The sequence below is a fragment of the Vulpes vulpes genome, chromosome 13, assembly GCF_048418805.1.
Source record: "Vulpes vulpes isolate BD-2025 chromosome 13, VulVul3, whole genome shotgun sequence".
Lineage (NCBI taxonomy): Eukaryota > Metazoa > Chordata > Mammalia > Carnivora > Canidae > Vulpes > Vulpes vulpes.
Genome location: NC_132792.1, coordinates 101,875,073 through 101,892,349, shown reverse-complemented (window position 1 = coordinate 101,892,349; position 17,277 = coordinate 101,875,073).

The following is a 17,277-nucleotide window of genomic DNA, read 5'->3' as shown; positions in this document are numbered from 1 at the left end:
TCTTTATTTCTCCCTTATGATGTGACTGTAAGATTGGTGACACGGTTTTCTAAATCATTCCAATTGTAACAAACTTGAGCTTACACTTTCTCTTCTGTAAAACCCACAAAATTTGGAGAATTTCCACATGGGAGGAATAAATAAAAGGATACACCTGGAGGAGCTTAGCTATTCTAGAACTATATGGAAGCTGTGATGTTTCTTTCCATGTCCTATTCTCGGTTGAAGTGTTTAGTTTATTTTCCCTGACATGCAGTTTGCATTACTTAAAAATTACTTTGACTTCATTGTTATCAAGGTAAAGAGAAAATAAGATTTACATAATTTGTCTAAGCCCCCGGTTAAGCTGACATAGGGCAAAGTGAGCTATCCATTCACTAGGATCTGACATTTCTACAGACAGAAGGTGGTGCTGTTGATTAGGAACAATACACAGCCCCACATTTTTTCTATGAAACTCATGATCAAGTTATCATTGCAGCAAGTCTCTACTAAAGAGAGAAAGAAAAATAACAGTCAACTGGAACTTATTCTGGCATTTGACTTCAGTTACTTCTCTTCTTAGAATCGACCTGAAGAATGCTCCAACCATGTTATTCTTACTGTTTTATGTAAATCTTGGAAGCTGTGTGAAAAAAAATAAGTTCTAAAATATACTACATGTTGTTTCCTTTCATTCAGTGAGGTTTAACATTTTGTGCAAGACCGTAAAGCATCCAGAGGCCTGGATGACTCACTGGTTACAAGAAAAAGACAGACATTTAAAATCAATGCAATATTGTTGCATTTGAACATGAATATTTCAGGAACACAGAATGTTGAAAAAAACCTTTTTGTCTCTAGTTCATTCACTACATACATACTTCTATGGCATAATAATCAAGCAAGTTCAGGTGCTGGGAAAGAAGCCTGTCTTCCCTTGCACATGTCAAACAATATCATGGTAACATCCAAAGACCCCTGGACACCATTTTGGGGAGGAATGATGAATACCAGATGCAGGCATGGTCTCATGTCTTTATGAAAGACCCTGGGAAGAATGAGAAAGACACAGAGGAGAGCAGAGTCACCTAGAATCATCTGCAATATCATGGAAACAGGTCAATATTGCAAAGCAGTTTTCAAGTCTAAAAATAAGGTTTAGGGCTAAAAGTCAAATCAAAGAAACTATGGGCTGACTAAATATCTAGGCAGCAAGAGCCAAAGTACATAGGGCTTGTTTTATATAGTTGCTGAGAGAGAGGTCCAGATGCCTCTTATTAACATATTGGTTAACGCCAATTTGGGAGAACTGTGTTTAGCTTGAAAGATCTGTTTATGTCTTGTGCTATATGGTGACATTCTTTGGAGGAAGCTCAGACAAGAAGAGAATTTTAATTAGCAATAATTGTAAGCTTGAATCTTTCCACTGAGCTGAGAATATCTTTGCTCTCTTGTTTGAAAAATCCCCAACATTTCTTCTTAAGTTTTCCTTCTCTGGGGGTTGTAGGTAAATCTATTTCATTCTGTTGGGAGGAAGCGGCCTAAAGATTTATGGTGGGAGGCACTGTAATATGCCGGTTTGAAAACAGACTCAGAAACCAGATTGTATTTTATTTTGTATTGTTTGTTTGTTTGTTTATTTATTTATTTATTTGATTGTATTTTATTTTTTAATAAATTTATTTTTTATTGGTGTTCAATTTGCCAACATATAGAATAACACCCAGTGCTCATCCCATGAAGTGCCCCCTCAGTGCCGCGTCACCCAGTCACCCCCACCTCCCGCCCACCTCCCTTTCTACCACCCCCTCCTTCGTTTCCCAGAGTTAGGAGTCTCTCATGTTCTGTCTCCCTTTCTGATATTTCCCACTCATATTTTTCTCCTTTCCCCTTTATTCCCTTTCACTATTTTTTATATTCCCCAAATGAATGAGACTATATAATGTTTGTTGTCCTTCTCCGATTGACTTACTTCACTCAGCATAACACCCTCCAGTTCCATCCACGTTGAAGCAAATGGTGGGTATTTGTCGTTTCTAATGGCTGAGTAATATTCCACTGTATACATAAACCACATCTTCTTTATCCATTCATCTTTCGATGGACACCGAGGCTCCTTCCACAGTTTGGCTATTGTGGACATGGCTGCTAGAAACATCGGGGTGCAGGTGAGACGGCAAAAGAGAGAGGCAGAGACACAGGCAGAGGGAGAAGCAGGCTCCATACAAGGAGACTGAAGTGGGACTCGATCTTGGGACTCCAGGATTACATCCTGGCTGCAGCGCTGCGCCACCCGGGCTGCAGTTGTCTGTATTTTATTTTATTTTATTTTATTTTTTTTTAAATTAATTTTTATTGGTGTTCAATTTACCAACATACAGAAAAACACCCAGTGCTCATCCCGTCAAGTGTCCACCTCAGTGCCCGTCACCCATTCCCCTCCAACACCCGCCCTCCTCCCCCTCCACCATGTCTGTATTTTAAATCCAGTTCCACCATTTGCTGGCTTCTTTTGTGTGTCTCAAGTTCTCATCTGGGGATAATGAAAGTACCTAAGTCATGGGGTGTATGGAGTCAATGAGTTTATATAGGTAAAGAGTGATGAAAACTTTCCTCTATGTGTAGCATCAGAGCTTACTATTATTATTATTCCCACTTATTCAGGGAAGGCTAGGAAAGGATGTGAAGAGCAGCTTGACCAGTGAGCATGCTTTCTTTCAGATGAAACCCATTCTCTATGCTAGGTCATGATCCCTTTTTGAAATGTGCCCTGAGACTTCTGGCATCACTAGTGCTTTCAGCTTCACTGTGTAAACACATAGACAGAGAGAACAAGAATATCAAAGATGGCAATAATTTAACACTTGACAGCCAGACAATGAGCCTGTCAACTATATACTTAATAAGGCACTAAATGATTTTCTGAAAATAAATGTTTTTAGAAAGAAAAAACAAATGTTTGGTATAGTTGTACTGAGATCATCACATACTTAAGTGGACATACATATATGATCTTAAAAATGAAGACAAAAACCAAAGGATGCGTTTAGGTATACTTTGGGTCCTAATGAACCTTTTCAATGAGTTAGTGAATCTGATTCTCTTCCTCAGAATTCCCACAGAGCAATTGTCCTTTTTTAAAAAAATATTATCGCCAAAGAATATCCTCTTAGGTTTACATACTTTTCAATTATATGTTTATTTCTGATACCATTTTTGTGTGTGTGTGCATTAGTGTTTGATGTAGGCTTTACGTTTTTCAACAATTTAAAAGGTTCAATTCCTTCAAATACTTTCCAGTTTTATTTACTTTTATTTATTTTTTAAAATATTTATTTTATTTGAGATAGAGAGAGGGAGAGCACGTGCAAGTTGGGGGGAAGGGCAGAAGGAGAGAAGCTAGAGCAGACTCCCTGCTGAGCATGGAGCTAACTGCTGGGCTTAATCCTACAACCCATGAGATCTTGACCTGAACTGAAACTAAGGGTCAGACACTTAACTGACTGAGGCACCCAGGTACCCCAAATACTTCCCAAATTTAGACATTTTATCTACACTTCCCCTCTCTTTTTCTAACTGAAGTACAGTTGACACACAATGTTACATTAATTCCAGGTACAACATAGTGATTTGACAACTCTACGTGTTATGCTCTGCTCACCACAAGTGTAGCTGCCATCTGTCACCATACAACACTATTACAATTCCATGGACTCTATTCCCTATGCTGCATCTTTCATCCCTGTGACTTATTCATTCCATAAATGGAAGACCATACCTCCCATTCTACTTCACCCATTTTATCCATCTCCTCACCTCTCTCCTTTTGGCGCCCAGCAGTTTCTTCTCTCTACAGGGTAGACACTTGATCTTTATATGATAAAGTACATCATTTAAGAGAACATAAAGCTCTACAAAGAATAATATTTGTATATGATAGCTATTGAAAATTGCAAACTTTTGATTTATAAGCTTGCTCTTCAAATACCCCAGATTAGGTTTGTTGTCTTGCCTGTTCGTTCCCACACAGGTACTCCTATATAGGAATACTCCACACTCTTTCCTATCTTTAGAAGAGTATTATAATTGATTACTTCTCTAGCTTTTCCACTAGCTGTATGGGAGCAAAGATTGAATCTTACTGCTATGTCCATAAAACCTAGCAATGTGTCTACAGTAGGCACTTAATAATATTTAATATTTTTTGAATGAATGAATGCATGGAATGAGTGATAGAAGGTGATCAAATGTGTGCGTGCATGTGTGTGTGTGTGTGTGTGTGTGTGTGGAGAGAGAGAGAGAGAGAGAGAGGGACAAGATCGAAAGGGTGATGAAATTAGAGACGAGATGATCATTTGAGTTTTAAGGGAAAGACTGGACATACAACTAGCTTGTTTGACTCCCTTTAGAATTTTCTTGGGGGATGTGGGTCCCAAACTCAGTACTGATTCTCTGGGTGCATCAACAAATTTAAAGGTACTATAGAAGTTTTAATCTTTTTGAGGGGATCACCAACATTTGACATGTGTTTCATGCTAGGAGAAATACTAGCTCAAGATAGTTTACAGACTCAACATTAGATCATATTACATTCCTTTCAATTATATCCTATATTTGAAAAGTTGGTGGGTTTTTCTTTTCTTTTTCTTTTTTAGTTTTTGCTTTAAAAAGCAGGTACCAAATGAAAATTGGGATGTCCAACCTGGTTTCAAAATTTCAAAAGATATGCAGTGCCCAACAGAAACATGCATCTCATTAGTAAAGAATTGCAATTACTTAATTGTTACTATTATTTTTTCCTTCAATTTATGTGCATTATCTTTTTAGATATCTACTAATTTGTTAGGATGTAAATACTGATTAAATTGCTTGCATCTCACAACTTAATAAATGGAACTGTTAGATATTTCTTTTGGCCTAAGGGCACTGTTATGAAATTACTAAGATACTAAGGGTCCCGGGAACTAAAAAAGTTTAGGGCCCCTCTGCTCAAGGGTGAAAAATAGAAAACCAGAAATGGGGCCTAGGATTCAAGTTCTTGAATGTGAGATGCTGCCAGGATTACAGTTTTGTTTCTGAACATTAGTCTACAGTTGAAGGTCAGGACAGATAATTAAACAGAGACCTTCAATTCAAGTCTAGGTGAACAATTTAATTATATTATTGTTTAATAGAGTTATTGCTACATGAGACTTGGTTTTATTTCCTCACAGACCATAAAGTCTCCCCAATTAAATATTTTTTTTCATTACTCATGGAGTAGATATCCTAGAAATATGACCAGCAAGTATAAAATAATTTCTAAACTTCCCTTTTGAAATGTAAGATGATACTTTATTTTTATCCTTTTTAATACTGAGGCAAAATTCTAAAGGCATGATTGACAGTATTGTTTCACTGAATTTTACCTATAGTTGCTATCAGCATTTTTAAGCTTTTTATCAGTCAAAGTAAAGAAATTAATGTAGAAACATCAAATGTTATGATGACTTTGGGCACCAGTCAAAATTGAGCTTTTGTTTTTTTCTTACTTTACGTACCTAATTAACCATCTAACTTGACAGCAGATTTTTTCTTTATCATATTTTTTAGGGAAGACTAATTCAAGGGACTTGAGGAAACAATGTAATTCTGAAATTTAGATTCATATTTTAATAAAAATGTGTGGTAACCTCAGTTTTTTTTCATAAAAGCTTTTAGATAGCTCTCTAAAAGCACCAACAGTATCTTCAGTATTTGCTACTTGTAACATACATAGGAAATATTTCCAGGGTCTGCATATTAATCTTGTGATTTTCTGTATTTGAAAAGAAAAAGAATATGCATGACCTGGCAGTCAATCTGAAGGCAATATTTTCCCTTGATGAATATCTCATCTTTTTTCTTTAGCACTGCAAAGTACTTTTGTCCTTTCTTTGCCACTAATGCTTATGATAAAAAATTAAATTACTGTTCATCCTTTCAATATGTTTTCCTCAGAGGATCTCTGCTGAAGAACAAACATTTAAAAGAGGATGCAGAAGGTTTAGTTTTATACACAGCCCTGCTATATTATTCATCACAATGCATTTTTAATGTTAGAGAAGGAAAAGTAAAATATATGTTAATTTCTAAGGTGAGACAAGCAGCGATCGAGGGAATGATAAATTCACAGAAGCTGGAGATGTGTGTGTGTGTGTGATAATAAAATAAGAAGTCTTCTCTCCTAAATCCTGGGCTTTTTTCTGCGTGGAAGGGAAACTTGGAGGTTTTTTGAATGAAAACCTTAAGACATCATCTCCAATAGTTAACAGGCTTCTGATTCTTTATATTTTCCATTGAGAAAAAGGTCGCCAGACCAAGATTATTAAAAACAGTAATAATACAAGCAAAAGCAAAATGGAAAAAAGAAACTGTACCAACAAAACTGATAGGTTTCTGCTACCTCCTCTATCAGCTACCTAGCTCTCGTCTCCAATTTCATTTACATTTCTCAACAAAATCTGCGCCCTTGTTGTTAAAAAATAAGCCACTTATTTTTCCTGAGTAGGTGAAAAGATTTACATTAACATTCTTTTTACTTTTAAAGTCTGATACTATTTTACAAGAACAGCAGAAGAATAATGTGCTTTATTTTGTCTATGAATTGTCGAGGCTAATGCTTTTCTTTGTATTGTGTTCTTTTGGAAGTCAACAATTTCTCTTCAATCCAAAGGGATTACAACATCTGGTAAGGAATCAATTTACAACTTCTCATAGTACAAGAGAGCAAATTCGACTTTCTGGAACCTGCTCTTCAAGCTCTCACAAGCTTTTCCAATCCAGTGAAAGGGATGGACAGCACTGTTTGATGTAAACAGGAGATAGTGACAGCACTTGGGTTCTAGGGTATTTTCTCAAATTCTCCAAATCTATATTCAATCTGTTGTTATCAGAAAACACATATTTTGAATTTAGGGAGGATGAATGTGTGAAAAAATAAAACTGACATTTGGAAAATCATCCATTTTTGGTTGTCTGCCAATCCCAGGTGAGTCAGTAGTTAAAAAAAAAAAAAAAAAAAGAGGGTATTTTCCATTTTCTTTTGTTGAGTAATGATGAGCAAAAAGTGGGGGAACCATACATTTAGGAAAACATGTATGAGGCATGAATTGCTTTTTGAAATATTTGATTTTATAATTCCTAAATTAAAACCAGTATGCTTTATTATATACCTTCATTATGGAGCACCTTATATAACTCAGTTTTCCATTCACTCTATGTTAGCACTTCTTTTCACCTCTTTCAGTTGAATTAATGTAAAATTGGAAATACCTACTTTTAGGACAAAGGTAATTTTATCTCATTGCTCTAACAATATATAAAGTAACAAATGCCTACTTTTGCATTTATTACCTCATTGATTTTATTCTAGACATGTAGAGGTCTGAATTTTATTTTACTCATTTTATAATGACTATCACTATAGCAACTAGGCAGATTTTACCAAAATGATAAAACATTCATTATATGTAGCTACCTACAATGATTCATGATAGACAGGCTACACACCAATACTGAATAAATGATAATAAAATTCAAATTATCACTCACAATCAGACTAACAAAGCCAATCATCCCCAGAATATGTTGTTTTGTCTTATTCATTTCTACTTTTTTTTTTCTGCTCTATGCCAAGACACCTAGACACTTCATTAGTTCAAATTATAGAAACATGGGATTCTTGGAGCAAAATTTCTGTTTAAAAAAACTGCTCCTGTTATCTAACTCCTGTTATCTAAGTATGTTCAAATTAAATCTGATAAGGAAGTGTGCTTTCTATAGAAGAGAAGTAGCTAATATGCCTTAGGCCACCCAGAATTTTTCCACGGTCCCAATGTGTCTGCTTCTCAGGAGGCCATATTTATATAAGCATGAAATATGTGTTCTGGAAGGCAGGAGGGAGTCTTGCCCCGGGCCCTTGTGAACCTACCATTTTATGGTTTTGCAGCCTTGAGTCACTGGCTTGAAAATGCTGAAGCTTATTTTTTTATCTTTAAAATGGGGTTTCTGCAAAACAAGTGAAGAAACAAACAAACAAACAAACAAAAAAACAGAATTAAATGTACAAATACAGAGAACAAACTGATGGTTATCAGAAAGAATGGGATTGGAGAATGGGTAAAATGGGTGAAGAGGGATGGAAGATATAGTTTTCCAGTTATGGAATAAATAAGTCATAGAAATAAAGGCACAACATAGAGAGGATATTGTTAATGATATTGTAGTTGTATGGTGACAGGTGGTAGCTACAATTGTGGTGAGCACAGCATAATGTATAGAGATGTTGAATCACTATGCTGTACACCTGAAACTAATGTAATATTATGCATCAACTATCCTAAAATAAAAATAAAGTAAAATGGAGGTTTTGCAACAATTAATTGAAGCAAGTGTTTATATCTTCAAGTACAGTGGCTGATACATGATATTTGCTCAGAAATGTTAACCATGATAACGATACTGTTAATAGGAGAATAATGACATGTTCCTTATAAATATATCTTTCTTCTTTTCCATCTGAAATCATGCTTTCTCAGTGGAATTACAGTTAAAGTTCTGAACTCTTTACTTCCATGTAGATTTATCAAGTCAACTTTAAAAAGTAGGTCTATCTTTTCTGTCAAGCATGGTATGTAGCCATATGAGTCATGATTCAGTGTCAGCATCTAATAACACTTCAATCTTCTATTTACTCATCTTGAAAAAGTACTCATATGTGCAAAGATGAAACTTTTGCCTATAAAATTCATATATTATTTATAGTTACAAAATATTACTTTGAATTGTTCAACAGTATTTTCTTTCTTTATTTTTTTAATGTAAAGCTTAGTTTATGAACCAGTCAGAGAAAAGTACCCGTGCTCACAAAAACCAGAATAGCCTTATTAGGCCCAGGGTATCAGCACTTTTATTTCAAATCACTTTGCACAAACAAACCAACATGTGTATGTGAGTGAGCAGACAGGTATATACGTATATGTGTGCAAATGTAAATGAAGAGTCCAAAATCAACCTCAGACTATGATTTCTTTAATATTTCCCTTCCCAAAGTTTGAGACCAGGCAAGCAAAACAGTCTTTTCTTGAAATAATCTTTTTTTTTTTTTTTTTCCTCTATAGCTCTACTGGACTCTGGCCAGACATTAGCATCCTTTTTCCTTAGCATAATGGAAGCACATTAGTCTCAGACTTGAGTTACAGCTCAGATCAGAGAAAAGCAAATTCTGGGTTTTCTTTGTGTTTACTGATTATGAGCCTTTTATGGTTGTTGGATCCAGTATAAGACATAAATCAAGATACAATCACATGGAAAGTTACTTCTAGAGACTACAGTCAGAGAGATGCAAAGACTAGACCCTGGGGTTAAATCTGGGACTGTGCTAATTCTTCTCAAAGGGTCTTATTCTTTGATGCAGTCAATGAAGCACATTCATAAAACACTAGAAAGATATAAAAAAGAGGTAAAAAATGGAAGTCTGGAGGTGGATTCAAACTACACCCCCCACTCCCCCAAATTAAAGAAATAGCATTCAATCTTTGTTGTGTACAGCAGGGTGATTGTAGTTAATAATACTGTATTGTATACTTGAAAGTTGCTAAGACCTTAAATGTCCTCAAAAAAGGAATGGTAATTATGTGGCATGACGCACGTGTTAGCTACTATGGTGGTAATCATTTTGCAACATATGTGTATCAAATCAACATGTTGCACAACTGAAGCTTACACAACCTTATATGTTAACCAAAACTCAATGAAGCTGAAAAAAAATGACATTCACTCTTTATTGTATACCTATTACATATTAAACATATTACTAGACACTCTAAAGACATCCTTGATGTGATTTCCACGACATTTGAGAGTAGATGTTATTACTTTTGAAGTTTAGAGAGGATAGGTAAGTTGTTCATAGCTATGGATGACACCAAACCCAGGTCTCATGGAATCCAAGGGTCCTTACTCAACCGCTGCAGTGCTAACTGCCCTAATCTCAACCCTGGAGTAATTGCAGGGTAGGAAATTTTTCCTTTTTCTTACCAGCTAGCACTAAACACCTTTGAGAAAGATAGGTATCTTTTTTAGAAACACTTTTGTATGCAGTCGTAGGACACATGGGGGCAGGGAGGCACAAATGTTGTCTGGTATCAAAACATAGGTAGGGGAAAGCATATATATATGATAAAGTAAGGCATTGGGAATATATGATATAAGTACTCTTTCATCTCCTCTGGTGAAATTTACTATGCTTATGAGACATTGTGGGAGAGGACTTTGGGGCCATCTCACTCACTCTTCTGGGATTCACATCTAGGGAGACATGATGAAGCCCAGAGATACCATGCAGGGAAGCAGATGCCCCTCAGACAACGTAGACAGTGAAAATGTGTATCTGAGACATTTGCAGATCTTTTTTTTGTTAATAATGACCTGATATTAAAAACATTTAATTCAAGTATACCTAGCTTACAAAGGTGATGTTCTGACATCAGTGTGACATTTTATAGTGCTGAGTGATTGTTGATTTAAAGGGCAGGATCAGAATGGAGGTTCCTTCATTTACCTTTCCTTCTTAGAGGCTGCATAGAGCAGAAACTCATTACCACACTTTTCTGGAATGCAGTAAGTCTTAGAGGTGTATTGCAGGCTGAAGCCATCAACTGTGCTCCTGCTATCATCATTATTAAGTCCTCTATACTCCCTTGTTACCTCTGAAGCATGTTACAAACATTGTGTCATCACCATTGTTTACTTTTTCTGTTTTTTTTTAAGATTTATTTATTTATTCATGAGAGACACAGACTGAGAGAGAGAGAGAGAGAGGAGGAGGAGACACAGGCAGAGGGAGAAGCAGGCTCCATGCAGGGAGCCCGATGCCCGACTCCATCCCCGATTCCGGGATCATACCTGAGCCGAAGGCAGGTGCCCAAACGCTGAGCCACCCAGGCATTCCTTGTTTACTTTTTCTACTCTTCCTTCTGCTCCGGTTTATAGGAGACTCACCACTGCTGAGAAAAAACAGAAAACCATGCCGACTTTTCAGGTTCCAGGATCTCAGGTCTAAAACTTGCATTTACTAGGACCATTTATCAGATATAATTACACATTTTGCAAAATATCACAAGTCATCCCCATTTTGCAAATAACAGACACTGGGATTTCAAGAGGTTATATAACCCACTAAGGATTAAAAAAATAATGTGGGTAGGGCCAGCACTGAACAGCAAACAATAGCCAACGATATAAGTGCAGTCTGAAGTCCAGCACATTGCCACTTGAAGTTGGCTTATTTACACAAAATTGCCCTCCCACTTTTCCAAATCAGATCTATCATCTGACTTTCTTGAATTCTTAGGGGTATCATTATTCTCTTAGTTGTCCAGACCTGGTGTTTTAGAGCTATCTTTGAATTACCTACCTTATCCAGCACATCCTATCAATACCCAAGCCTTTCAACTTTTTCCTTGAAAGATCAGTTTTGTCCTTTCCTTTTCTACTGCTGCATACATACTCCAGGTCCTTTTTCCATCTGGATTATAACACTTCCTTTGTTCCCTAATGGGTCTTCTTATTGTTAATATTTCTTCATTCTGACCTGTTCCATATGTAGTCAAGATCAATCTTCTTTAAAGTAGCCTATAATTTTGACACTCCCACCTCAGCGCTCTTCTATAATTCAACACTGCCTACTGAATAATGTCTCAAATTCTCCCTATGGAATCTACCTACTATAAATGTGATTCCTCCTTACTTCTCTGATTTTATCTTTGCTCATTATCTTTATCCTAGCCAAACCAGGGAGGAATTTTAATTACTTAGTTTTCTCTTATTTGGCTAAATTATACAGAGGAGATAAAAACAATTTTTTATGGAACTAATATTTCTATCCCTTTTCTCAAAATAGTTTCCCTAAAACAATTTTGCTTTCTTAAAATTAACCTACATCTTCAACATAGAGTTTTTGATCCTACAATCTTAATATTTTAAATGGAAACATTGTTTTTGTGTCTAACCAAATACTGTTTCTATCTTCCACCTCTGACATCAAGGAAAATAATTTTTATAATTGAAATGTACATGGCAATTCTTCATTTTTTTTGAAGAGGGAGCCAAAGAGAAAGTGGAGGTAAAGAGGAAAAGAGGGAGAGAAAGAGAATCTTAAGCAGGTTCAATGCCCAGTGTAGAGATGGACACAGGGCTCAATCTCATAACCATGATACCATGATACCATGAGCTGAAATCAAGAGTCAATCATTTAACATACTGAGCCACTCAGGAGCCCTCAGAAATTAACCATATTTTAAAAATAAAGTTTGGTACACAAGTATAACCTCTCCTAGGATGATAGCACTGTTCCATTTTTGGTGCTTTATAGTATTTAAGGACAATTTGTGGTGTGATTTCTATCTCAAAAATGAAAAAATATATTTTATTTTATTTTTATTTTTTAAAGATTTTATTTCTTTATTCATGAGAGACAAAGAGAGAATGAGAGAGGCAGAGACACAGGCAGAGGGAGAAGCAGGGTCCATGCAGGGACCTGATGTGGGACTCGATTCCAGGACTCCAGGATCATGCCCCGGGGCAAAGGCAAGCGCCAAACCGCTGAGCCACCCAGGGATTCCCGAAAAAATACATTTTAAAAGCACCTTGTTTTGGGGTTTGAGGACATGCTAGCAGTTGTTAATTAACTATTTAGTTCTATCAAAACAATAGAATAGGTATTGTTATATTTTATACCTTATGAAATAACTCAATAATAACTGTAAAATATAAATATTTCCTTTCCCTCTTTTCCTTTTCAAATTGCTCATTGATCTACATGTGACACCATGACATGTACAGATCATATGCAGATTTGGTGACAAAGACAGAATTAGAATCTATAATCATCAATTTCTAGTCCAGAATTGTTTTAGTGATTGGCATTTCCTTTTTTATGCTTTAGTAAGTTAAAATTTTTGAGTTTTATGAGACTAATTAAATTCTACTTCTATTTTATCTCATTTTTATATACAAGAACATCATTAAAGTGATTTTATGTCTCAGTTTCAATAAATATGAAGATAGAAAATTTTGAGAAAAATTCAGAAAAAGAAAAAAATTCAAAATCCGTGTATTTTCTCTCTGTGAGAAAATGAAACCATTTGTCATATATTTCCATCAGCACTGTTACTCAGTCTATGGATGTGTTCACTTCTTCAAGTCCTACAGCAGAATAGTGACCAACTGTGTGATAAGTTCCAGGGGCTTAAAAGGGTTGCTACATGAGAACATGTCAGTCATCAGCCTAAATTTTAGTGTAAAATTTCCACCACCAAAATTCTTCCTAGCATAAGGCACTATTTACATTAATTAGCTATTGAAGTATATATTATCTAGGAAAGATATTACATGCATTAGTCCTTATTTTCATTTGTGTGAGGGAGGTTGTCAGATCTGCTTATCGGATACCTGGAAAACAAAAGGTTCTCAAACCAAAGAAACTCAAGCCAGATTCCTATTGATGGAGATAGAAGGTCAGTAAAGCTCAACACACACACACACACACACACACACACACACACACACACACACACTTCCATTTTACTCCTGTAGTTCATGCTGGAAACAGTGGCTCCTTAGCATTTTCCTTCTTCCACATTATCCAGCTGCTTGGATAGCTTGGAATTCTAATCTGGCATAAAAGAAGTAAAGTATAATCTTATTGATATGCTGCTTTTCAAGCATTGAGGTTGTAGCTTTGACATAATGAATTAACTTTCTAACAAAATAGACTTTTCATAATTTGGAAATCGAAGCAGCTTTATGTTAAAATATCCAATAATCTTTCAAAATTTCACCTTGAACCTGCTCTGTGACGTCTATGCAGTGGGGATTTGCAGATGGGTTATAATCTGTCTTTGCCATCCTGTGGGATATTATTTGACTAATGAGTAGTTTACTAATGAATTTTAATTTCATTCTGACTTCCTCAATTAGGATATCCACTCAATTCTCACAATGCTATATCACCAAGCTAGCACATTCCATGTGATTTATTTATTATCACTCTAAGAAACAGTGGATCAATGAATAGAAAAATAGTGGCAAAGGCTGAAATTAGTCACAAGTGCTTTTTCCCACACTACCTGATACTGTTCTCATACAATCTGACTCAAAAAATAAATGCTATTTTGAAGTGTAGAGACATAGCTACCACTTTAGTTCAGGTCCTTATTTTTCTCCATAATCTACGAAGAGGTATCCTTTTATCACTTAAATGTTTTAAATTATGCTCATACATGTGTACGATAAATTAAATATCCCAGAATAATTTAGTACAACTGCTCCTTACTTTTTTCACTCCACTGACACAACTATTTTTAACTACATATATTTTTCTTATATTTTTAATGTTTAAAAAATGACTGTGCTACTATCGCTTTTCTTAATACTTCTTTTTCCTGATTTTCAACTTTAGTTTTGTGTTTTAGCATAGTGCTGTGCTGGGATTTAGTCCTCACTTTTTGATTGTTGCTTTTTAACAGGATCTGATTCTTCCTTTGTGAATGTAATGATGAATATCCATGAAGATGCTATTTATGCCCCCTCTCTGTCTCTTTTCCTTCCTTCCTTCCTTCCTTCCTTCCTTCCTTCCTTCCTTCCTTCCTTCCTTCCCTCCCTCCTTCCTTTCTTCTTTTTTTTCTTTCACTGAGTTTTTCTGGTTCCCCGAATTATCTTTGTATTCTCTAGAGCCCATCTTCTTTTTATCTCCATTCCTTAAATATCCAATAGTTCTCATTTGATCATTCATACTAAAATAAAATGAATGGGTACCCTTTGATAGCTTAACTGGTAGAGGGCATCCAGACTAGAGATGAAATGTATAATTTATGGGGATAAAAGGTGCGGCAGAGGGAATATAATCCCTGGTGTTGTAACAGTGTTGTATGATGACAGATGGTAATTAGGCTTGTGGTAAGCACAGCATGACAAGCACAGTTGTCAATCCCTAAGTAATATACCTGAAACGAATGTAACATCGTATGTAGACTATATTTCACTTAAAAAAAAAGAGAGAGAGTAAAAAGAATGGGAAACTGGCTTGAGTTTCTGTTTCCATGTACCCATGGAATTTTGGGGCGGTAAGTATTGCTTAGTATGTGGGGAATTGGTTATTTCACTGATGGCTCTTCAAACGCCTGAATCTAGAGGGTGTTCTTTCACTATACCACACAAAAATTGCACAGAATTTCCACAAATTTTCCTGTGTTTAAAAGCCTACTTATTGGATTTTTTACATGTCACAGTATTCGGCTAGTGCCTGATTTTTTAAAATCCCACTTTTTACTTTCTTCCTGAGTTAAACCTGACATAACTGAGTTTGGGGTCATTCTGTTTTTTTTTGTTGTTGTTGTTGTTTATTTTTTTTTTTTCTTTAAGCGTATTCCTTTTTCTCACGGTTGTTACTCTCACTGCACGGTCACCAATTACCCACCGTATGTTTACTGAGCAGCAATCACTGTCAGGCGTTGTTTTCCACGTCAGGGATGCATCAGGCACATCACGTAAGCTCCTCAGGAGTTTGTACCTAATAGGGGAGATATCTCTTCTACTCCTCATGAGGCTGAACATTTTTAAATCTGATTTTTGGCCACTTGGGTTTCCTTTTTCGAACTACCTATTCACAATCCTCGTGTACCCTCCTACTGGGGTATTTTCTTCTGTTATTACTTTATAGGAGGTTTTGTATTTTGGAGATAGTGAGCATTTGTGTCATATTTTGTAGATTAAATCAACAATGATGTATCATAATTTTCTCATCAGATTTATAAAAAATTATGAAGAGTAATAATATCTAGTGTTAGAAATGATGCAAGGAAATGGGCATCATTTCCTTACATTGCTTATGAAGCAAGAATTGATGCAACATTTAAAAAAGTAACTTGGAAATTTCTACTCAAATTTAAAAGTCAAATAGCATTGATTAGCAATCACATTTTCAAACACCAGCAGATAAAGATATTGCATACTGAATACATTATTTTCCTTAGTAGGAATACGAGACAATATAAAAAAGATGATGACTAATGTTCCTGCTAAAGTCATTTGTGTTGCTGTTATATAACCTTAATTCTATATCTATTTCTTTAATTATCAATAAAGTACATTGAGTCCAAGGATATATTAGATTTGGAAGTTACCTAAAAAAATTCTTTTAGATTTCACCTCTGGGAGTTGGAGAAGAATGTGTACTATGTGACCTCATTTAAAAACAAATAAAATTAAACAAAAGTATGTTTATTTGAGCATACAGAAAATCATAGAGGGATTCACAGCAGATTCTTACCTAACAGGTCTGGAAAAGGAAGAACACAGGGGCATATTTAATTTATTCTTTATGAATATTTAGAATTTTAATTTTTTCTTTAAACAAGTATGTGCTATTTTACAAATAACTGAAGGAAATTTTTACAAAAGAAACCTGAAACAACCAGGTAAACTATGATACCTATCTAAGAATTTTCAACCCAAAGATTCTGGGTTGGGGATGCCTGGGTGGCTCCATGGTCAAGTGTCTGCCTTTGGCTCTGGATGTGATCCCAGGGTCCTGGGATTGAGTTCGCCATCGGGCTCCCTGTAGGGAACCTGCTTCTCCCTCTGCCTATGTCTCTGCCTCTCTCTCTCTGTGTCTCTCATGAATAAATAAATAAAATCTTTAATCTTTTGGATGAAAGTCTCAGGAACTTTTAAACTGCTCCTTATATGGCTCTAATGCACATTTTATTGTTAGACTCAATCACTTAGAGAAAATCAATAACAAGGAAAATAATAAAATTAATTAAGATATCTAGTTTAAGATTTATCCATATAAAATGGGTATATATATATATATATATATATATATATATAACATGAATTGAGTTTAATGACTAAATTAGAGAACTCACCATAGTATAGTGCAGTCCTATAGGACAAGTTCATTGGACATTGATCACAAGGCAGGTTTGCAATATGGTTATCAATGAGTTTTATTATTTCAAAATAGTCAACAATTCCTTTTACTGAAGATGTTCAGAAGTAGGCGTGCAGGCTATGAGAACCATTTCACTTTTTTTTTCTAAGATTTTATTTATTTATTCATGAGAGACAGAGAGAGAGAGAGAGAGAGAGAGAGAGAGAGAGAGAGAGAGAGGCAGCCAGAAGGAGAAGGCTCCCTTCGTGGAGCCTGACTTGGGACTCGATCCCAGGACTCCAGAATCACGTCCTGGGCTGAAGGTAGCGCTAAACTGC